Raw genomic sequence first — 24,242 nt, 5'->3', positions numbered from 1 at the left:
GGTCAACTAATCCTCAACAAAGCAGGAAAAAAGACCAGACTCAAAAAACAAAACAAAACAAAAACAAACACACAAAAAAAGCTATCAGAACTGATGCATGAATTTGGTTGGTTAATATACAATTAATATACAGAAATCTGTTGCATTTGTATACACTAATAATAAAAGTAGAAAGAGAATTTAAGAAAATATTCCCGTTTAAAATTGCACCCAATGAATCGTGGATCACTACATCAAAAACTAATGATGTATTGTACAGTGACTAACATAATAAAATAAAATAAAATTTAAAAAAAGAAAAAAATAAAATGGCACCCAAAATAACAAAATATCTAGGAATGAACATAACAAAGAATATAAAAGACCTGTACTCGGAAAACTATAAAAGACTAAAGAAAGAAATTGAAGATGACACAAACAAATGGAAAGATATTCCATGCTCATGGATTGAAAAAACCTACATTGTTAAAATGTCTATACTACCCAAAGCTATATAGATTTAATGCAATTCCTATGAAAATACCAACAACATTTTTCACAGAACTAGAATAAATCATACTAAAATTTGTATGGAACCACAAGGACCTTGGAAAGCCAATACAATTTTGAGAAAGAAAAAAGCTGAAGCTATCACAATTCCAGATTTCAAGATATACTACAAAGCTGTAGTAATTCCAACACATATTTATAGAAGACTTAACATCAATCCTTTTGAAACTTTTCAAAAAATTGAAGAGGATGAAACATTTCCTCTCTAATTCTATAAGGCCATCATTAGCCTAATATCAAAGCCAGACAGAGACACTCCAATAAAACTACAGACCAATATCTCTTATGAATATTGATGTAAAATTCCTCAAGACAGCACAACCAGACAACATTCAACAGCATAATAAAAGGATTATATAACATGACCAAGTGGAATTTAGTTCTAGAATGCAAGAATGGTTCAAATACACAAAATCAATCAATGCAAATTGGTGCACCCACTTTGGAAAACAGTATGGAGATTCCTCAAAAAATTAAAAATTAGCATATGATCTGGTAACCCCAATATTGGCTATTCACAAAAGGAAAACAATAACAGTAATTCAAAAAGATACGTGTATATCTGTTTATTGCAGTGTCACTTACAATAGCCCAGATATGGATACAACACAAGTGTCCATCTATAGATAAATGGATAAAGAAGATGTGGTACACACACACACTGAAGCCCACACACATAATGGAATTTTACTCAGGAATGAAACGGAATGAAATTGTGCCATTTGGAACAATATGGAAGGACATAGAGGGTATAATGCTAAGTGAAATAATTAAGTTGGAGAAAGGCATTTCATTTCATTCATGTGTAATTTAAGAAACAAAATATGCAAATAAAGAAAAGAAAGAAACAAAGAAATAAAAAACCCCAGTCTCTTAAATACAAAGAAGAAACTGGTTGTTATCAGAGGGGAGGAAGAGAGGGGATGGGTGAAATAGATAAAGGGGTTTAAGAGTGCACTTATTTTTTTATTCTTTATTTAAATTCAATGTAGTTAACATATAGTGTTATATGTTAATATACATAACTAAATTTAGTGATTCATCAGTTGCATATAACACCCAGTGCTCACTACATCAAGTGACCTCTTTAATGCCCATCACCGAATTACACATACTATCCACCCACCTCCCCTCCAGCAACCCTCTGTTTCCCAGAGATCAGCATCTCTTATGGTTTGCCTCCCTCTCAAATTTCAACTTATTGTATTTTTCCTTCCCTTTCCCTATGTTCATCTGTTTTGTTTCCTAATTTCCACATTTGCGTGAAATCGTATGGGATTTGTCTTTCTCTGACCTATTTTGTTTAGCATAATACACTCTAGTTCCACCCACATCATTGTAAATGGCAAGATTTCATTTTTTGATGGCTGAGTAATATTCCAGTGTGTGTGTGTGTGTGTGTGTGTGTGTGTGTGTGTATCTCACAGCTTCTTTATCCATTCATCTGTCGATGGACATCTCCATATTTTGGCTATTGTGGACATTGCTGCTATAAACATTGAGGTGCATGTGCCACTTCAAATAACTATTTTTGTATTCTTTGGATAAATACCTAGTAGTGCAATTGCTGGTTCATAGAGTAGGTGTATTTTTAAATTTTTGAGGAACCCACATACTGTTCTCCAGAGTGGCTGCACCAGTTTGCATTCCCACCAACAGTGTAAGAGGGTTTCCCTTTCTCTGCATCCTCGCCAACACCTGTTGTTTCCTGAGTTGTTAATTTTGGCCATTCTGACTGGTGCAAGGTGGTGTATCATTGTGGTTTTGATTCGTATTTCCCTGAAGCCTAGTGATGTTAAGCATTTTTTCATGTGTCTGTTGGCCATTTCTATGTCTTTGGTGAAATGTATGCTCATGTCTTCTGCCCATTCATGATTGGATTTTGTTTTGTTTTGTTTTGTTTTTGGGGGGAATAGTGAGCTTGATAAATTCTTTATAGATTTTGGATTCTAGCCCTTTATCTGGTAAGACATTTGCAAATATCTTCTCCCATTCTGTAGGTTGTCATTTGGTTTTGTCAAATGTTTCCTTTGCTGTGCAAAAGCTTTTTATCTTGATGAAGTCCCAATAGTTCATTTTTGCAGTTGTTTCCCTTGCCTTTGGAGATAAGTCCAGCAAGAAGTTGCTGCAGCAGAGGTCAAAGTGTTTGCTGCTTTCATTCTATTCTAGTATTTTCATGGATTCTTTTCTCACATTTAGGTATTTCATCCATTTTGAGTTTATTTTTGGGGTATGGTGCATGGAAGTAGTCTAATTTCATTCTTCTGCATGTGGCTGTCCAGTTTTTTCAGCAGCATTTATTGAAGAGACTGTTTTTTTCCATTGGATATTCATTCCTGCTCTGTGGAAGATTAGTTGACCATACAGTTGAGGGTCCATTTCTGGGTTCTCTATATTCAATTCCATTGATCTATGTGTCTGTTTTTTTGCCAGTACCATTCTGTCTTGATGATTACAGCTTTGTAATAGAGCTTGAAGTCCGGAATTGTGATGCCTCCAGCTTTGGTTTTCTTTATCAACATTACTTCGGCAATTTGGGGTCTTTTCTAGTTACATACAAATTTTAGGATTGATTGTTCCAGCTCTGTGAAAAATCCTGATGGCATTCTGATAGGGATTGCATTGAATGCTTGATTGCTTTGGGTAGCATTGATATCTTCACAATATTTCCAATCCAGTGAGCATGGACTCTTCCAATCCATGAGCATGGAATGTTTTTCCATTTGTTTGTGTCTTCCTTAATTTCTTTTATAAGTGTTTTATAGCTCTCAGAGTAAAAATGCTTTACCTCTTTGGTTAAGTTTATTCCTAGGTATCTTATGGTATTTGTTGCGATTGTAAATGGTATTGACTCCTTGATTTTTCTTTTTTTCTCTCTCATTGTTAGTGTACAGAAATGCAGCTGACTTCTGTGCACTGATTTTATATCCTGCCCCTTTGCTGAATTCCTGTATGAGTTCTAGCAATTTTGGGGTGGATTCTTTTGGGTTGTCTACACAGAGTATAATATTTACTGTGAAGAATGAACATTTGACTTCTTCTTTGCCAATTTGGATGCCTGTATTTCCTTTTGTTGTCTGACTGTTGTGGCTAGGATTTCTAGTACTATGTTGAACAACAGTGGTGACAGTGAACATCCCTGTGGTGTTCCTGACCTTAGGGCAAAAGGTCTCAGTTTTGCTCCATTGAGGATGATATTTACTGTGGGTCTTTTATAGATGCTTTATGATATTGAGGTATGTTCCCTCTATCCCTACATGGTGGAGAGTTTTTTCAAGAAAGTATGGTTTATTTGTCAAATGCTTTTTTCTGCATCTATTGAGAGGATCATATGGTTCTTGTCCTTTCTGTTAATAATGTGGTGTATCACATTGATCAATTTGCAGATGTTGAAATACCCTTGCAGCCCAGGAATAAATCCCTCTTGGTTGTGTTGAGTAATCCTTTTAATGTACCGTTGGATCCTATTAGCTAGTATCTTGGTGAGAGTTTTTGCATCCATGTTCATCAGTGATATTGGTCTATTATTCTCCTTTTTGGTGGAGTGTTTGTCTGGTTCTGGGATCAAGGTAATGCTGGCCTCATAGAAAGAGTTTGGAAATTTTCCTTCCATTTCTATTTTTTGAAACAGCCACCACGGGGCCAGAGGTCATGTAGCTGATGAGGGCTGGGTATTAATTGTTCTTTAAAAGTTTGGTATAGGGTGCCTGGGTGGCTCAGTCAGTTAAGTGGCTGCCTTCGGCTCAGGTCATGATCCCAGGGTCCTGGAATTGAGCCCCACATTGGACTCCATGCTCAGCAGGGAGCCTGCTTTTCCCTCTCCCTCTGCTTGCCTGCCTGCCTGCCTACTTGTGATCTCTCTCTGTGTGTCAAATAAATAAATAAAATCTTAAAAAATAAATAAATAAAAGTTTGGTATAATTCCAGTGGGAGGCCATCCGGCCCTGGACTCTTGTTTCTTGCGAGATTTTTGATTACTGAATCAATTTCATTGCTGGTTATGAGTTTGTTCAGTTTTTCTATTTCTTCCTGTTTCAATTTTGGTAGTTTATGTGTTTCTAGGAATGCATCTATTTCTTCCACATTGACTACTTTGTTCACATATATTTGTCATATATTCTCTTACACTTTTATTTCTTCAGTGTTGGTTGAGATCTCTCCTCTTTCATTCATGATTTTATTTATTTGGGTCTTCTCTTTTCTTTTTGAAAAGTCTTGCTAGGCATCTATCAGTCTTGTTAATTCTTTCAAAAAGACCAGCTCCCACATTTGTTGATCTGTTACCCTGTTTGTTTGTGTTCTTTTTTTTTGTTTTGTTTTTATTTCTATATCATTGATTTCTTCTTCTTTTCTTTTTACACAACACAGTGAGTTTTAATGTCCCATCCACCTTTGTGGGAAGGGAGGTTGCACTACACACTTTTGGTGACTCCCCAAATTTGTCTGGCACTTTGTTACAGAAAGTATTTTGTCCAATTTATTATGGGCTTAGGATACTAGAAGCCACATAAAATTGGTTGCTCAACCCCTCTGGGGTGGGGCGGAGAAGGTAGACAGGGAGGTCGTCTGGGACAGATGGGCAGACCATGCGTATGGGCTCAAGGTCTGGATGACTGAGGTACTTGATCCTGGGTGGCTGCTGGGGTTGCTGAGGGCAGTCTGAGTGCTTACACTGGGTAGATGCTGCTCTGGTGGACTTCGTCTGCCCAGTCCACCAGCTTACTGCTCTGAAATCATAACTGGGTCTCTCTCTGGACCCCCTCCACAGAGTCAGTGTGGATGATTCTGCTGATGTGGATGCTGACGTCCTCCCTGATGGTGCCAGGGGCAGCCTCAGCTGAGTCAATGTGTCCTATTATGACCCTTGAGGAGCAGACCACTTTGGGGCGATCTGAGACCATGGCCACCACAGGGCCAGAGGTCATGTAGCTGATGATGGCTGGGTAGAAGGGCTTCCTTTGCAGGTCATGGTAGTGCTCAGCAAGGACTCTCTCTGGAGCCTTCAGCATCTTCATCTCCACCAGCTTGAGGTCCCTCCTCTCAAAAGTGCTGGACCACATCCCCAACAAGCTGCTGCTGCACCCCAACTGGCTTCACTGCAACCAGGGTTAGCTCCCGGGCCTAGGAGGACCTTCCCGAGTTGGGGCATGTGAGCAGGCTTGGGCCAGGGCTCATGGGCCACTGAGCAACCCCAGCAGTGTGGTGCACCCCAGAGACCACCCTTGGCCCATGGGCCGATGACTCTATATCATTGATTTCTGCTATAATCTTTATTATTCCTCTTCTCCTGGTGGGTTTAGGCTTTAGTTGTTGTTCTTTTTCCAGCTCCTTTAGGTTTAAAGTTAGGTTTTGTATTTGAGAATTTTCTTCTTTCTTGAGAAAGGCCTGTACTGCTATATACTTCCATCTTAGGACCACCTTTGCTGCATCCCAAAGGTTTTGAAATGTTTGTTGTGTTTTCATTTTCATTTCCTTCCATGTATTTTTTAAATTCTTCTTTAATTTCCTGGTTGACCCATTCATTTTTTAGTAGGATTCTCTTTAATCTCCATGTATTTGTGTTCCTTCCATTTTTTTTTTCTTGTGGTTGACTTCAAGTTTTAAAGCACGGTGTTCTGAAAATATGCATGGTATAATTTCAGTCTTTTTGTACTGGTTGAGACCTGATTTGTAACCCTTTTGGGGAATGTTCCATGTGCACTTGAGAAGAATGTGTATTCTTGCTGTTTTAGGATGAAATGCTCTGACTGTATCTGTGAAGTCCATCTATTCCAGTGTGTCATTCAAAGACATTGTTTCCATGTTGATCTTCTGCTTAGATGATTTGTCCATAGCTGGAATGGGGTATTAAAATATCCTATTATTATTGTATTATTGTCAATGTGTAAGTTTGTTATTAATTGGTTTATATATTTGGCTGCTCCCAAGTTAGGGGCATAAATATTTACAATTGATAGATCTTCTTGTTGGATAGGCACTTCTATTATGATATAGTGTCCTTCTCTATTTCTCCTTAAAGTCTTTGGCTTAAAATCTAGTTTGTCTGACATAAAGATGGCTACTCCAGCTATCTTTTGATTTCCATTGGCATGATAAATGGTTCTCCAACCACTAACTTTCAATCTGGAGGTGTCTTTAGGTCTAAAACAAGTCTCTTGTAAGCAGCATATTGATAGGTCGTGTGTTTTATCCATTCTGATAACCTTTGTGTTTTGATTGGAGCACTGAGTCCATTTACATTCAGAGTAATTATTGAAATATATGAATTGAGTGACATCGTTTTACCTGTAAACTAGCTGTTCCTGATGATTGTCTCTGTTCCTTTCTGGTCTTTGTTACTTTGGGGCTCTATATTTGCTGAAAGAATCCCCTTTAATACATCCTGCAGGGCTGGTTTAGTGTTCATAAATTCCTTTAGTTTTTGTTTGTTCTGGAAACTTTATCTCTCCTTCTATTCTGAATGACAGCCTTGCTGAATAAAGTATTCTTGGCTGCATATTTTTTCCCATTTAGCACTTGAATATACCATGCCAGTCCTTTCTGGCCCATTAGGTCTCTGTGGACAGGTCTGCCAGCCTTATGTGTCTACCTTTGTAGTTTAAGGACCTCTTCTCCTCAGCTGCTTTCAGGATTTTCTCTTTATCTTTGAAACAGTCAAGCTTCACTGTTATATATGGAGGTGTTGACCTATTTTTATTGATTTTGAAGAAGGTTCTCTGCACCTCCTGGACTTGGATGCCTGTTTCCTCCCCCAGATTAGGGAAGTTCTTACATATAATTTGTTCAAATAATCTTTCTGCCCCTCTCTCCTGCTATTCATCTTCTGGGGCTCCTATTATCCAGATATTATTTTGCTTTATTGCAGAGTTCTCTTAGTTTCCCTTTGTGATCTACTAGTTTTCTTCTCTTTTTCTTTCAGCGTCCTTATTTTCCATCATTTTATCTTTTATATCACTGACTCTTCTGCCTTGTTCACTCTCATGTTTTAGCCTCCATTTGGGACTGCATCTCCGTAATAATATTTTTAATGTCAATCTGACTAGATTTTAGGTGTTGTTTGTTTGTTTCTACAGTAAGGGATTCTCTAGTGTCTTCTATGTTTTTCTCAAGCCCAACTTGTGCTGATGTCTCAAGCCCAAGTAGTTGTTTTATATTCTAGGTCAGACATCTTATATCTGTATTGATTAAATCCCTGGCAGTGAATACTACCTCCTGTTCTTTCTTTTGGGGTGAATTTCTCTGTCTCGTCATTCTGTCCAGAAAAGAAAGGAAGAAATAATAAATAAAAAAACAATGAAAACAACATAAAAACAACAACAACAACTTCAGAAAGTGTTTCTGTTGTAAGCTGTGTACACTCTGCTGTTGCATTTTGGTTGCTCTTTCCACTGGACCTTCCTCTACAGTATTCCTCCTTGGTTATAGTAGGGAGTGTTGCACCTTTTAGTAAGTGTAATTTGTCAAGATAAGCCTGTAAAAAAAAAAAAAGAAACAACAACAAAAAGAAAAAAAAGCCTGATCCAAGAAAAGAGAAAAGGAAAAGGAACAAAAATGCAAACAGAAAAACAAAAAACTATAAGCCTTATTCTAAAGAAAAAAAGAAGAAGAAAAAAAAGAGTAGAGAAAGATGAAAGGGGAAAAAATAAGAAGCATGATCTGAAAAAATAAGAGAAGGAAACAAACAAATGAACAATTGAACAAAAAATTATTATAAGCCTGATTTTAAAATAAAGATGATGAGAAAAGAAAAAAAAAATATATATATATATATATAATAGAAGATAAAGAATAAAAAATAATAGAGAAAAAATTTGAAAATTTAAAAAATTAAGAAAAAAGAAAAAAAAAGAAGCAAGCCTGGTCCTATTTCCACTGGAAGCTCATGTTGTGGAGTGTTATTTAATCAGTAGACTTGGTAGATGCAGGGGCCTGTGTTGGTCTTCTGAGGGAGAGGCTTGCTGGGCTGGCTTACAAGCTGACTTGCCCTTGTAAAGATGCCCCTGCCAGGCACAGGGGGGTGAGTATTAGTGTAGGGGACACCAGCCTCCACTAAAGGCACTGTGTGTCTCTCTGAAGTCCAACTGTGCTAGTGGGTGGCAGAGAGGAAGGGGTGCTGAAAGCAGAGGAATATGGTGTCACCGTGCCCTCTTGTCCCTAGGGAAAGGATCTCGGGGCAACCACTGTTCTGGAGGCTCTCTCAGAAGAGTGAAAAATATCCTGTGTCCTGGGCTTTCATCAGTTCCCTGCCCTTAACCCGTTTGTGCCTGGGCCATTGGTGTGCCTGGACCCACAGATCTCGCATATTTTCTCTTTGGCCAGTGGCTGGTATTCAAAACTCGTTTTAAAGGGCCTGGAAAGGTGTGGAACCAGCTCCCCTCCCCTGGAGGAGACCCTTACAGCAAGCCCAGCATTGTCCTGTCCCCCAAAAGCAGTAACATAGTGCATGTGCAGAGGCTAGAGTTTATAGTAGTGGTCAGCAGAAAGCTGGAACTAGGTTATCAGTCTTCTGCATGCTACTCAGTCCCCTACTCCATTCTGTGCCAGAAAAACAGTCACAAGGGTTTGAACCTACAGCAAAAAGTGGAGACCAGGTCATCAGCAACCTGCTCCTGTCTCTGCTCTCTGCTCAGTTTGCTGCAGAAAAGCAGCTGTTCTGTGTGCACACAGAAGTTTAAGCCTATTGTGGCTCACAGGGAAAAGTTGTTAAAAGGTTTTCTGCCCTCTGTGCACATTTCTGACCCTGTTTTTGAGCACCACTCAATAGCTCCTGGCTGGCCTTTTGTCCTTGGAGAGGCAAGATATGCTCTTTTAAATGCATTCCAGGAAGGGGGGCGATCTCTCTCTGTGTGACCCAGGGGATCTCCTCACTGAGGCTTATTGTGCAATCCCTACCTGCTGTGCTCTCTTCCACTTTCTCCCTCTCCCTGATGTTGCTTCGGGAAACGGGTTCCCTTGTCCTTGCGGCCATGCTGTTTTCCTCTCCCCCAATTCACGACTCCAAACCTTTCATCTGCCATGTTCTCTCCCTCCAATTGTGCAGATTGTTTTCTTAATGTTCAGATCATATTCCTAGTTGTTCAAAAATAGCTGGAAGTTGACCTTGCTGTGTTCAAAGGACAAGGCAAGTTCAGGATCCCCCTATTACTCCACCATCTTAACCATTTAAGGGTACACTTATCTTGATGAGCACTGAGCAATATATAGAATTGTCAAATCATTATATTGTACAACTGAAAGTACTATAACACTGTATGTTAATTATACTTCAATAAGAGAAAAAAACCCTCAAAATATTCCATTATGAGTTTGAAATGTTTCCAGAGAAAACATTAGCGTAACGAACTGAGGAGTTAATAATTTTTACATTAAAAGCCTCATTGAGAAGGCAGCAAAACCTACTGATCTATTTCTTTAGGTTTTGTTTTATTTTTATTCCCAATGTATGGTAAGAAGTTAGAGAAGCTGAGAGTCTAAAGACCAAGAGATGGTATTGATATTCTTACTCAAGATATCCCCAAATGACCATTGTTTTACCCATTTTTATTGTTAAGTTTAATTAAAAAGTTCACAGAAAATGAAAAGGGAAATTAGAAAATATCTGGGGGGAGTGGAGCAACATGGCAGAGGAGTAGGAGACCTAAATTTCGTCTAGTCCCAGGAATTCACCTAGATAGTTATCAAACCATTCAGAATACCTACAAATTCAACAGGAGATCAAAGAAAAGAATAGCAGCAATTCTATGAACACAAAAGTGACCACTTTCTGGAAGGTAGAACGTGCAAAGAAGTGAATCTGAGGCAATATTTGGGAAGATAGAACTCGGGGATAGGGAGCCTCCATCAGCTGGCTACCAGCAAGTGATAAAACAGTGGAGCACAAAATCAGAACTTTCAGAAGTCTGCTCTGCTGAGGGACGTCGCTCCAGTGGCTAAGTGGGGGGTGGAACCCTTGCTGGGACAGTGTGGTCTCAGGACCCTTGGGGTCACAGAAAGACCAGGGGTGCCTGAGTGTGGCAGAACTCCCAGGTATTGGAGGATAGAAGCAGCTGCAGAGTGGGATCACAGATCAGGGTTGCCATAAACTGTGATCTGCAGCACAATCGGGCCACTACTCTTTGAGCAGGGACCAACAAGCAACAGATCTGGGGAGACTCCCTTTCCTCCCCCGGGAGGGGCAGCACAGGAGTGCACTGCAGGAATCTGCTGGGCTTGAAGACTCCAAATGGGGTCATGTACCAGAGACAGAAATGCTCAGTAACAGGCCAGGTGTGCACGGAGTGTGGCTGGAGTCCAGGGAGACAGGAGTAATTGACTGCTTTCTCTGAGAGCTCACTCAGGAGTGGTGACCCAAGCTCTCAGCTCCTCCAGGACCAGAGATTGGGAGGCTGCCATTTTCATTCTTGTCCTCCAAAGCTGTATGAAAAGCTTTCAGGGAACCAAAGCTACCCAGAGCAAACCGGAGCAGATTACTTATGCTGGCCCCTGGCAAGGGCAGGGCAATTCCGCCTCAGGCAAAGACATTTGAGAATCACTGCAACAGGCCCCTCCCTCAGAAGATTAGCAAGAACATCCAGCCAAGACCATGTTTACTAATCAATGAGAACTGCAAAACTCCAGCAGTAGGGGAATACAGCACATAGAATTCATGGCTTTTTTCCCATGATTCTTTAGTCTTTCAAAGTTAATTTTTAAAATTTTCTTTATTTTATTCTTTTTCTATTTTTTTAGTTGAATTTTTCTTCCCTTTTCCAAACAATATCAATTCCTTTTTAAAATCTTTTTTAAGGGGCGCCTGGGTGGCTCAGTTGGTTCAGCGACTGCCTTTGGCTCGGATCATGATCCTGGAGTCTCTGGATCAAGTCCTGCATTGGGCTCCCTGCTCGGCGAGGAGACTGCTTCTCCCTCTAACCCTCCCCCTTCTCATGTACTCTCTCTCTCATTCTCGCTCTCTCAAATAAATAAATAAATCTTAAAAAATAAAATAAAATCTTTTTTTAATTTTCATGTTTGCAGTCATATTTTATCCCTTCATTGTATTTAACCTTATTTTTTTGTATATATATTTTTTTCTTTCTTTAAAATTCTGGGATACAATTTCTTCTAACAGACCAAAATATACCCTAAATCAAGTGTATGGCTTTGTTCTAGTCTCCCGCCTGATCACGTTCTCTTTTTTTTTCTTTTTTTTAAATTTACTTTTTCTTTCTTTTTTCAACCAAATTCTTTTCTTATCAATTCCTTTTTAAAAATCTTTTTAAATTTTCATCTTTACAGTCATATTCCATCCCTTCATCGTATTTACCCTTATTTGTGTGTGTGTGTGTGTGTGTTTCTTTAAAATTTTGGGAGGCAGTTCCTCCTAACAGACCAACATACACCCATAATCTAGTGTGTGGCTCTGTTCTATTCACCAGCCTGATCATATTCTTTTTTTTTAATTTCTCCCCTTTCTTTTCCCCTCAGTTTTGGGTCTCTTCTGATTTGTTTAGTGTATATTTTTCTGGGGTCGTTGTTACCATTTTACCATTTTGTTCTCTCATTCAACTATTCTTCTCTGGCAAAATAACAAGATGGAAAAACTCACCTCAAATAAAAGGACAAGAGGCAGTACTGACTGCAAGGGACATAATCTATATGGACATTAGATAGATGTCAGAACTAGAGTTCAGAGAAATGATTATAAAGATACTAGCTGGGCTTGAAAAAAAAACATAGAAGATACTAGAGAATCCCTTTCTGGAGAAATAAAAGAACTAAAATCTAACCAATTCGAAATCAAAAAGGCTATTAATGAGGTGCAATAAAAAATGGAGGCTCTAACTGCTACGATAAATGAGGCAGAAGAGTAAATTAGTGATATAGAAGACCAAATGATGGAGAATAAACAAGCTGAGAAAAAGATAAACAACTACTGGATCACGCAGGGAAAATTCGAGAGATAAGTGGTACCAAAAGATGAAACAGTATTAGAATAATTGGGATCCCAGAAGAAGAAGAAAGAGAGAGAGGGGCAGAAGGTATATTGGAGCAAATTATAGCAGAGAACTTCCCTAATTTGGGGAAGGAAACAGGCATCAAAATCCAGGAGGCAGAGAGAACCCACCTCAAAATCAATAAAAATAGGTCAACACCCCAACATCTAATAATAAAACTTATAAGTCTAGAGACAAAGAGAAAATCCTGAAAGCAGCTCTGGACAAGAGGTTGGTAACCTACAATGGTAGAAACATTAGATTGGCACCAGACTTATCCACAGAGACCTGGCACGCCAGAAAGGACTGGCATCATATATTCAGGGCACTAAATGCGAAAAATCTGCAGCCAAGAATACTCTATCCAGCTAGGCTGTCATTGAAAATAGAAGGAGAGATAAAAAGCTTCCAGGATAAACAAAAACTAAAAGAATTTGTGAACACCAAACCAGCCCTACAAGAAATATTGAAAGGGGTCTTCTAAGCAAAGAGAGAAGCTAAAAGTAACATAGACCAGAAAGGAACAGAGACAATATACAGTATCAGTAACCTTACAGGCAATACAATGGCACTAAATTCACATATTTCAATACTTAGCCCAAATGTAAATGGGCTAAATGCCCCAATCAAAAGACACAGGCTATCAGATTGGATTAAAAAACAAGACACATTGATGTGCTGTCTGCAAGAGACTCATTTTAGACCCAAAGACACCTCCAGATTGTAAGTGAGGGGGTGGAAAAGCTTTTGCACAGCAAAGGAAACAGTCAACAAAACTAAAAGACAACCAACAGAATGGGAGAAGATATTTGCAAATGACATATCAGATAAAGGGCTAGTTCCAAAATCTATACAGAACCTATCAAACTCAACACACAAAGAACAAATAATCCAATCAAGAAATGGGGAGAAGACATGAACAGACATTTCTGCAATGAAGACATCCAAATGGTCAACAGACACATGAAAACTTGCTCCATATCAGGTGGTATCAAGGAAATACAAATCAAAACCTCAGTGAGATACCACTTCACACCCGTCAGAATGGCTAAAATGAACAAGTCAGGAAACAAAAGATGTTGGCAAGGATGCGGAGAAAGGGGAACCCTTTTACACTGTTGGTGGGAATGCAAGCTCGTGCAGTCACTCTGGAAAACAGTATGAAGTTTCCTCAAAAAGTTGAAAATAAAGCTACCTTACGACCCAGTAATTGCACTACTGAGTATTTATCACAAAGATACAAAAGTAGTGTCCAACGGGGCACGTGCACCCCAATGTTTATAGCAACAATGTCCACAATAGCCAAAGTATGGAAAGAGCCTAGATGTCCACTGACAGATGAATGGATAAAGAAGATGTGGTATATATATATACATGGAATATTATGCAGCCATCAGAAAAAATGAAATATTGCCATTTGCAATGACATACATGTAACTAGAGGGTATTATGCTAAGCGAAATAAGTCAATTAGAGAATGACAAGTATCATATGATCTCACTGATATGAGGAATTTAAGAAACAATGCAGAGGGTCATAGGGGAAGGGAGGGAAAAATGAAACAAGACGAAACCAGAGAGGGAGAAAAACCATAAGAGACTCTTAATCTCTGGAAACATACTGAGGATTGCTGGAGTGGAGGGGGGTGGGAGGGATGGGGTGGCTGGGGGATGGACATTAGGGAGGGTATGTACATATGGTGAGCACTGTGAATTGTGTAAGACTGATGAATCACAGACCTGTACCCCTGAAACAAATAATACATTATATGTTAATTTAAAAAAAAGCCTGCAAGAGATACACAAGAAAATAAAGAAAAAGAAATCCAAGCACATCAATAAAGAAAGTCGTCAAACCATAAGGGAAGATAATAAAGGAACAGAGAAAAACTACAAAACAACCATAAAACATGTAACAAAATGGTAATAACTACATATCTATCAATCATTACTTTGAATATAAATATACAAAATGCTCCAGTCAAAAGACCTAAGGTAACTGAATGTATAAAAAAACAAGACCCATCTATATGCTGCCTACAAGAGACTCGATTCAGACCTAAAGACACATGCAGATTGAAAGTGAATGGATGGAAAAACATTTACCATGCAAATGGAAGTTAAAAGAAATCTGAGATAGCAATAGTATCAGACAAAATAAACTTTAAAATAAAGAGTGTAATAAGAGACAAAGAAGGATACTACATAATAATAAAGGGAATAATCCAACAAGAGGGTACAATAAAAATGCAAAATGTTTATGCAGCTAACATGCAAGCACCAAAATACAAAAAGCAACTATTAACACACATAAAAGAAGAAATTGACAGTAATACAGTAATAGCAGGGTACTTTAACACTACACAGAAAAGTCAAAAGTAAACAGTGGCTTCGAATGACACATTGAACCAGATGGACCCAACAGATATATTCAGAACATTCCATCCAAAACAGCAGAACATACATTCTTTTTATTTTAACTTTTTATTTAAATTCCAGTTAGTTAACATACAGTGTCATATTAGTTTTTGGTGTAAAATTTAGTAATTCAACACTTCCCTAAAGCACCCAGTGCTCATCACCAAAAAAATGCACTCCTTAATTCCCATCACCTATTAACCCATTCCCCCACCCACCTCCCCTCTTTTAACTATGTTTGTTTTATAGGTAAGAGCCTCTTTCTTGGTTTGCTTTCTCTCTCTCACTTTTTCCCACTATGCTCATTTGTTTTGGAATAAACATTGTTTTCAAGTGTATGTGGAATCTTGTCCAGAGCAGACCATATGTCAACTACAAAAGAAGTCTCAATACTTATTTTTTCAGATGTTTGCAAGGATGCAGAAAAAGGGGAACCCTCTTACACCGATTGTGGGAATGTAAGCTGGTACGGCCACTCTGGAAAACAGAATGGAGGTTCCTCAAAAAGTTAAAAATAGAGCTAACATACGACCCAGCAATTGCACTACTAGGTATTTATCCAAAGGATAAAAAAGTGATTTGAAGGGACACCTGCACCCCAATGTTTATAGCAGCAATGTACACAATAGCCAAACTATGGAAAGAGCTGAGATGTCCATTGACAGATGAATGGATAAAGAATATGGGGTATATATATACAATGGAATATTATTACTCAGCCATCAGAAAGAATGAAATCTTACCATTTGCATCAACATGGTTGGAACTAGAGGGTATTATGCTAAGTAAAATAAGTCAATCAGAGAAAGACAATTATCATATGATTTCACTTATATGTATTTAAGAAACAAAACAGATGAACATAGGGAAGGGAAGGAAAAATAAAATAAGATAAAAACAGAGTGAGGCGGGGGTGGAGCAAGATGGCGGAGGAGTAGGAGACCTGGATTTCATCTCCTCTCAGGAATTCAGCTGGATAGGGATCAAACCATTCTGAACACCTACAAACTCAACAGGAGATCGAAGAAAAGAATAGCAACAACCCTCTGAACAGAAAAGTGACCACTTTCTGGAAGAAAATGAAAAGACGGAAAAAAATCACCTCAACAAAAAGAACAAGAGGCAGTACCGACTGCCAGGGACCTAGTCAATACGGACATTAGTACGATGTCAGATCTAGAGTTCAGAATCATCAATTTAAAGATACTAGCTGGGCTTGAAAAAAGCATGGAAGTTATTAGAGAAACCCTTTCTGGAGAAGTAAAAGAACTAAAATCTAACCAAGTAGAAATCAAAAAGGCTATTAATGAGGTGCAATCAAATATGGGGGCACTAACTGCAAGGATAAATGAGGCAGAAGAAAGAATCAGTGAGATAGAAGACCAAATGATGGAAAATAAAGAAGCTGAGAAAAAGAGAGATAAACAACTACTGGATCACGAGGGCAGAATTCGAGAGATAAACGATACCATAAGACGAAACAACATTAGAATAATTGGGATCCCAGAAGAAGAAGAAAGAGAGAGAGGGGCAGAAGGTATAATGGAGCAAATTATAGCAGAGAACTTCCCTAATTTGGGGAAGGAAACAGGCATCAAAATCCAGGAAGCACAGAGAACCCCTCTCAAAATCAATAAAAATAGGTCAACACCCCGACATCTAATAGTAAAACTTACGAGTCTCAGAGACAAAGAGAAAATCCTGAAAGCAGCTCGGGAGAAGAGATATGTAACCTACAATGGTAGAAACATTAGATTGGCAACAGACTTATCCACAGAGACCTGGCAGGCCAGAAAGGACTGGCAGGACATATTCAGAGCACTAAATGAGAAAAATATGCAGCCAAGAATACTATATCCAGCTAGGCTGTCATTGAAAATTGAAGGAGAGATAAAAAGCTTCCAGCTCAAACAAAAACTAAAGGAATTTGCAAACACGAAACCAGCCCTACAAGAAATCTTGAAAGGGGTCCTCTAAGCAAAGAGAGAGCCTAAAAGCAACATAGACCAGAAAGGAACACAAACAATATACAGTAACAGTCACTTTACAGGCAATACAATGGCACTAAATTCCTATCTTTCAATAGTTACCCTGAATGTAAATGGGCTAAATGCCCCAATCAAAAGACACAGGCTATCAGATTGGATTAAAAAACAAGACCCATCGATATGCTGTCTGCAAGAGACTCATTTTAGACCCAAAGACACCCCCAGATTGAAAGTGAGGGGGTGGAAAACCATTTACCATGCAAATGGGCACCAAAAGAAAGCTGGGGTGGCAATCCTTATATCAGACAAATTAGATTTTAAACCAAAGACTGTAATAAGAGATGAGGAAGGACACTATATCCTACTTAAAGGGTCTATCCAACAAAAAGATCTAACAATTGTAAATATCTATGCCCCTAACATGGGAGCAGCCAATTATATAAGGCAATTAATAACAAAAGCAAAGAAACACATCGACAACAATACAATAATAGTGGGGAACGTTAACACCCCCCTCACTGAAATGGACAGATCGTCTCAGCAAAAGATCAACAAGGAAATAAAGACTAAATGACACACTGGACCAAATGGACTTCACAGACATATTCAGAACATTCCATCCCAAAGCAATGGAATACACATTCTTCTCTAGTGCCCATGGAACATTCTCCAGAATAGATCACATCCTAGGTCATAAATCAGGTCTCAACCGGTACCAAAAGATTGGGATCATTCCCTGCCTATTTTCAGACCACAATGCTTTGAAACTAGAACTCAATCACAAGAGGAAAGTCGGAAAGAACTCAAATACATGGAGGCTAAAGAGCATCCTACTGAAGAATGAATGGGTCAACCAGAAAATTAAAGAAGAATTAAAAAAATTCATGGAAACCAATGAAAATGAAAACACAACTATTCAAAATCTTTGGGATACAGCAAAGGCAGTCCTAAGAGGAAAGTATATAGCAATACAAGCCTTTCTCAAGAAACAAGAAAGGTCTCAAGTACACAACCTAACCCTACACCTGAAGGAGCTGGAGAAAGAACAGCAAATAAAGCCTAAACCCAGCAGGAGAAGAGAAATAATAAAGATCAGAGCAGAAATCAATGAAATAGAAACCAAAAGAACAGTAGAACAGATCAATGAAACTAGGAGCTGGTTCTTTGAAAGAATTAACAAGATTGATAAACCCCTGGCCAGACTTATCAAAAAGAAAAGAGAAATGACCCAAATCAACAAAATCATGAATGAAAGAGGAGAAATCACAACCAACACCAAAGAAATACAAACAATTATAAGAACATATTATGAGCAACTCTATGCCAGCAAATTAGATAACCTGGAAGAAATGGATGCATTCCTAGAGATGTATCAACTACCAAAACTGAACCAGGAAGAAATAGAAAACCTGAACAGACCTATAACCACTAAGGAAATTGAAGCAGTCATCAAAAATCTCCCAAAACACAAAAGCCCAGGGCCAGATGGCTTCCCAGGGGAATTCTACCAAACATTTCAAGAAGAATTAATATCTATCCTTCTGAAACTGTTCCAAAAAATACAAATGGAAGGAAAACTTCCAAACTCATTTTATGAGGCCAGCATCACCTTGATCCCAAAACCAGACAAAGACCCCATCAAAAAGGAGAATTACAGACCAATATCCCTGATGAACATGGATGCAAAAATTCTCACCAAAATACTAGCCAATAGGATCCAACAGTACATTAAAAGGATTATTCACCACGACCAAGTGGGATTTATCCCTGGGCTGCAAGGTTGGTCCAACATCCGCAAATCAATCAACGTGATACAATACATTAACAAATGAATGAACAAGAATCATATGATCCTCTCAATAGATGCAGAAAAAGCATTTGACAAAGTACAGCATCCTTTCTTGATCAAAACTCTTCAGAGTATAGGCATAGAGGGTACATACCTCAATATCATAAAAGCCATCTATGAAAAACCTACAGCGAATATCATTCTCAATGGGGAAAAACTGAGAGCTTTCCCCCTAAGGTCAGGAACACGGCAGGGATGTCCACTATCACCACTGCTATTCAACATAGTATTGGAAGTCCTAGCCACAGCAATCAGACAACAAAAAGAAATCAAAGGCATCCAAATTGGCAAAGAAGAAGTCAAACTCTCACTCTTTGCAGATGACATGATACTTTATGTGGAAAATCCCAAAGACTCCACCCCAAAACTGCTAGAACTCATACAGGAATTCAGTAAAGTGGCAGGATATAAAATCAATGCACAGAAGTCAGTGGCATTCCTATACACCAACAACAAGATTGAAGAAAGAGAAATTAAGGAGTCGATCCCATTTACAATTGCACCCAAAACCATAAGATACCTAGGAATAAATCTAACCAAAGAGGCAAAGGATCTGTACTCAGAAAACTATAAAATACTCATGAAAGAAATTGAGGAAGACACAAAGAAATGGAAAAACGTTCCATGCTCATGGATTGGAAGAACAAATATTGTGAAGATGTCAATCCTACCTAGAGCAATCTACACATTCAATGCAATCCCCATCAAAATACCATCCACTTTTTTCAAAGAAATGGAACAAATAATCCTAAAATTTGTATGGAACCAGAAAAGACCCCGCATAGCCAGAGGAATGTTGAAAAAGAAAAGCAAAGCTGGCGGCATCACAATTCCGGACTTCCAGCTCTACTACAAAGCTGTCATCATCAAGACAGTATGGTACTGGCACAAAAACAGACACATAGATCAATGGAACAGAATAGAGAGCCCGGAAATGGACCCTCAACTATATGGTCAACTAATCTTTGACAAAGCAGGAAAGAATGTCCAACGGAAAAAAGGCAGTCTCTTCAACAAATGGTGTTGGGAAAATTGGACAGCCACATGCAGAAGAATGAAACTGGACCATTTCCTTACACCACACACAAAAATAGACTCCAAATGGTTGAAAGACCTCAATGTGAGACTGGAGTCCATCAAAATCCTAAAGGAGAACACAGGCAGCAACCTCTTCGACCTCAGCTGCAGCAACTTCTTCCTAGAAACATCGCCAAAGGCAAGGGAAGCAAGGGCAAAAATGAACTATTGGGACTTCATCAAGATAAAAAGCTTTTGCAAAGCAAAGGAAACAGTCAACAAAACCAAAAGACAACTGACAGAATGGGAGAAGATATTTGCAAATGACATATCAGATAAAGGGCTAGTATCCAAAATCTATAAAGAACTCATCAAACTCAACACCAAAAGAACAAAGAATCCAATCAAGAAATGGGCAGAAGATATGAACAGACATTTTTCCAAATAAGACATCCAAACGGCCAACAGACACATGAAAAAGTGTTCAATATCGCTCGGCATCAGGGAAATCCAAATCAAAACCTCAATGAGATACCACCTCACACCAGTCAGAATGGCTAAAATTAACAAGTCAGGAAATGACAGATGTTGGCGGGGATGCGGAGAAAGGGGAACCCTCCTACACTGTTGGTGGGAATGCAAGCTGGTGCAGCCACTCTGGAAAACAGTATGGAGGTTCCTCAAAAAGTTGAAAATAGAGCTACCATATGATCCAGCAATTGCACTACTGGGTATTTACCCCAAAGATACAAATGTAGGGACCCGAAAGGGTATGTGCACCCCGATGTTTATAGCAGCAATGTCCACAATAGCCAAACTGTGGAAAGAGCCCAGATGTCCATCAACAGATGAATGGATAAAGAAGATGTGGTATATATATATACAATGGAATATTATGCAGCCATCAAAAGGAATGAGATCTTGCCATTTGCAACGACGTGGATGGAACTGGCGGGTATTATGCTGAGCGAAATAAGTCAAAGAGAGAAAGACATGTATCATATGACCTCACTGATATGAGGAATTCTTAATCTCAGGAAACAAACTGAGGGTTGCTGGAGGGGGGTGGGGTGGGAGGGATGGGGTGACTGGGTGATGGACACTGGGGAGGGTATGTGCTTTGGTAAGCTCTGTGAATTGTGCAAGACTGTTGAATCTCAGATCTGTACCTCTGAAACAAATAATAGCATATATGTTAAGAAAGATAAAAAGAAGAAGAAGAATGTAGCAGGAGGGGAAGAATGAAGGGGGGGAAATCGGAGGGGGAGATGAACCATGAGAGACGATGGACTCTGAAAAACAAACTGAGGGTTCTAGAGGGGAGGGGGGTGGGAGGATGGGTTAGCCTGGTGATGGGTATTGAGGAGGGCACGTTCTGCATGGAGCACTGGGTGTTATGCACAAACAATAAATCATGGAACACTATATCTAAAACTAATGATGTAATGTATGGGGATTCACATAACAATAAAAAAATTAAAAAAAAAACAGTGAGGCAAATCATGAGACTCTTAAATATAGGAAACTGAGGGCTGCTGGAGGGGAGATGGGTGGGGAGATAGGGTAATTGGGTGATTGGCACTTGATGGAATGAGCACTGGGTATTATATACAACTGATGAATCATTAAGCTCTACCTCTGAAATTAGTAATACACTATATGTTAATTAATTGATTTTAAATAGAAAAAAGATGTCTCAATACATTTTAAAAAACTGGAATCATATTATGCATTTTTTCTGACCATGATGGTATTAAACAAATCAATCAGAAGGAAAAATCTGTAAGAACACAAATGCACAGAGGCTAAATAATGTGCTCCTAAATGGCAAAAGGGTCAAAGAGAAAATTAAAAAAAGAAATACATGGAGACAAATGAAAATGCAATTATCCAAAACCTTTAGCCTGAAACAAAAGCTGTTTTAAGAGAGAAGATCATAGCAATGCAGCCTATCTCATGAAGCAAGAAAAATCTCCAATAAACAAACTACTCTAATACCTAAAGGAGCTAGAAAAAGAACAAAAAACCCCAAAAGCCATTAGGATAAAGGAAATAATAAAGATTATAGCAGAAATAAAAGAAATAGAGACTTAAAAAACAATAGAACAGATCAATGAAACCAGGAGCTGTTTCCTTGAAGAGATTAACAAAATGGATAAACCTTTAGCCAGACTCATCACAAAAAAGAGGAGACTCAAATAAAATCAGAAATGAAGGAGAAAATAATAACCAACACCACAGAAATAGAAAGGATTATAGGAGAATATAATGCAAAATTATGTGCCAACAGATTGGACAAGCTAGAAGAAAGAGATGAATTCCTAGAAACGTATCTGTACAAAACTGAATCAGGAAGAAACAGCAAATTTGAAAAGACCTAAGACTAGCAATGAAGTTGAATCAGAAATCAAAAAACACCCAACAAACAAAGGTCCAGGGCCAGATGGCTTCATAGGGGAATTCAACCTAACATTTAAAGAAGAGATAATACCTATTCTTCTCAAACTATTTCAAAAATAGAAGAGAAAGGAAATCTTCCAAATTCATTCTACAAGGTCAACTTACCATGATACCAAAACCAGATAAAGACAGTACAAAAAAAGAATACTACAAGCCAATATCTATATCTATAATATCAATATTAGCAAACTGAATACAACAATACATTAAAAAAATCAACCACCACAATCAAGTGGGATTGATTCCAGGAATGAAAGTGTATTCAATATTCTCAAATAAATCAATGTGAGCCATCACCTTAACAAGAGAAAAGATTAAAACCATAAATCATCTTAATAGATACAGAAAAAGCATTTAAACATAGTATAACATCCATTCATGATAAAAACTCAAGAAAGTATGTCTAGAGGGAATATAGTAAAACTTAGTAAATAATATATAAATATATATTATATATGAATGGTATATAATAAGTATAATACATAAACAATAAATATATATAAATTACATAATAAATGTATTATATAATATATATAAAATATATAAATAATGTATTTAACTAATATTTAATTATTGGCTTCATAGGCAAAAAATAAAAATATATTATTTATGTTTTATGTATATTATATAATACATTTATAGTCTTTAAATATATATTTACATAAATTTATTAATTATATAAAAGTATATAAATGGGAGGAAAAGATGGCAGAGGAGTAGGAGACACTATACCAACTGGTCTGCTAAATTGAGCTGGGTATCTACAAGACCACTCTGAACACCCACGAAATCAGCCTGAGATGTAAGAAGATAGAGTTGGATCTCTATAAACAAATATCATGGGCAGTTGGTTTCGAGGTATGAAGCGGGAAGCTGTGACTCCATGGGCACATATTGGAGATAAATGGAAGGGGGAGGGAGCCAATGGGATCCTGCACCCCTGGTGAGGGAAAGCCTCCCTCGAGGGGGATGGGGCACAGACTCGCAGACCAGTAGCAGCAGGGAAAGGACTTTACGGCAGCCCCCTGGACTGAAACCTGGAGCAGCGGAGTCCCACGTGCAAACTGAGGGCGGCTGGAGGTTTTAGAAGCACAAAGGGCACAGACGTGTCCGCATGCCTCAACCTGGAGGCAAGGACTGGGAGCCGTGCTAAGGGGCGCACATCCCAGGAAAATGCAATTTATAGTAGCACAGACAGAAATGGAGATAGTGTGGCCTGGAAAGCTCACTAAAGAACAGACTGCGATCTCTCTGCTCTGAGGCAGAGGGTTGGAATCGATCTCTTCTGCTCTGACTCTTGGAAGAAACGGAGAAAGTCACAGGGAAAGCCGAAAGAGAACAAAAGCCCCCAAAAAGCAGTTTTCCCTAAGCCCATCCTGCCCCCACAGGGGGCATGGCAACTCTGCCCAAACAGGGTTGCCTGAGTAACAGCGTGGCAGGCCCCTCCCCCAGAAGACAGGCTGGGAGAACAAGAGGCCAACAACCCTAAGGTCCCTATAAAACAGGTGCATCTTGCTTGGGTTGTGGTCAATAATTTGGACTCTGTACATTCCCTCAACCACCCCTCAACAGAATGACTAGGAGGAGGAATCCCCAAAATAGGAAAGACTAAGAGACTGTGACTTCTGCCACAGATTTACAAATGGATACAGATATAACCGAGATGCCAGAAATGGAATTCAGGGTAGGAGTTGTGAAGACAATAGCTACAATGGAGAGATCGATTAATGGCAAAATAGAGTCTGTAGGGGCAGAAATGAAAGCTGAACTGGCACAAACTAAAAATGCTATCAATGAGATCCAATCTAACCTAATCTAACAGCTAGGATAAGTGAGGCAGAAGAACAAAAGAGTGATCCAGAACCAATTGATAGAAAAGAAGGATAAAGAGGAAGCCAGGGAAAAACAACTCAAAATCCATGAAAACAGAATCAAAGAAATAAGTGACACCATGAAATGTTCCAATGTCAGAAATGCTGGGATCGCTGAG

General features: G+C 38.7%; 1 protein-coding gene and 1 pseudogene across 1 annotated transcript in view; both read right to left on the bottom strand.

Annotated features, from left to right (window-relative positions):
• Positions 1-24,242, bottom strand: part of MTMR8 (myotubularin related protein 8) — a 149,077-nt gene that overhangs the window by 18,841 nt on the left and 105,994 nt on the right.
• Positions 5,283-5,564, bottom strand: LOC118520704 (nucleoside diphosphate kinase, mitochondrial pseudogene; annotated as a pseudogene).

Source organism: Halichoerus grypus, chromosome X (assembly GCF_964656455.1).
Source record: "Halichoerus grypus chromosome X, mHalGry1.hap1.1, whole genome shotgun sequence".
Lineage (NCBI taxonomy): Eukaryota > Metazoa > Chordata > Mammalia > Carnivora > Phocidae > Halichoerus > Halichoerus grypus.
This window is presented reverse-complemented; position numbering and strand designations above follow the sequence as displayed.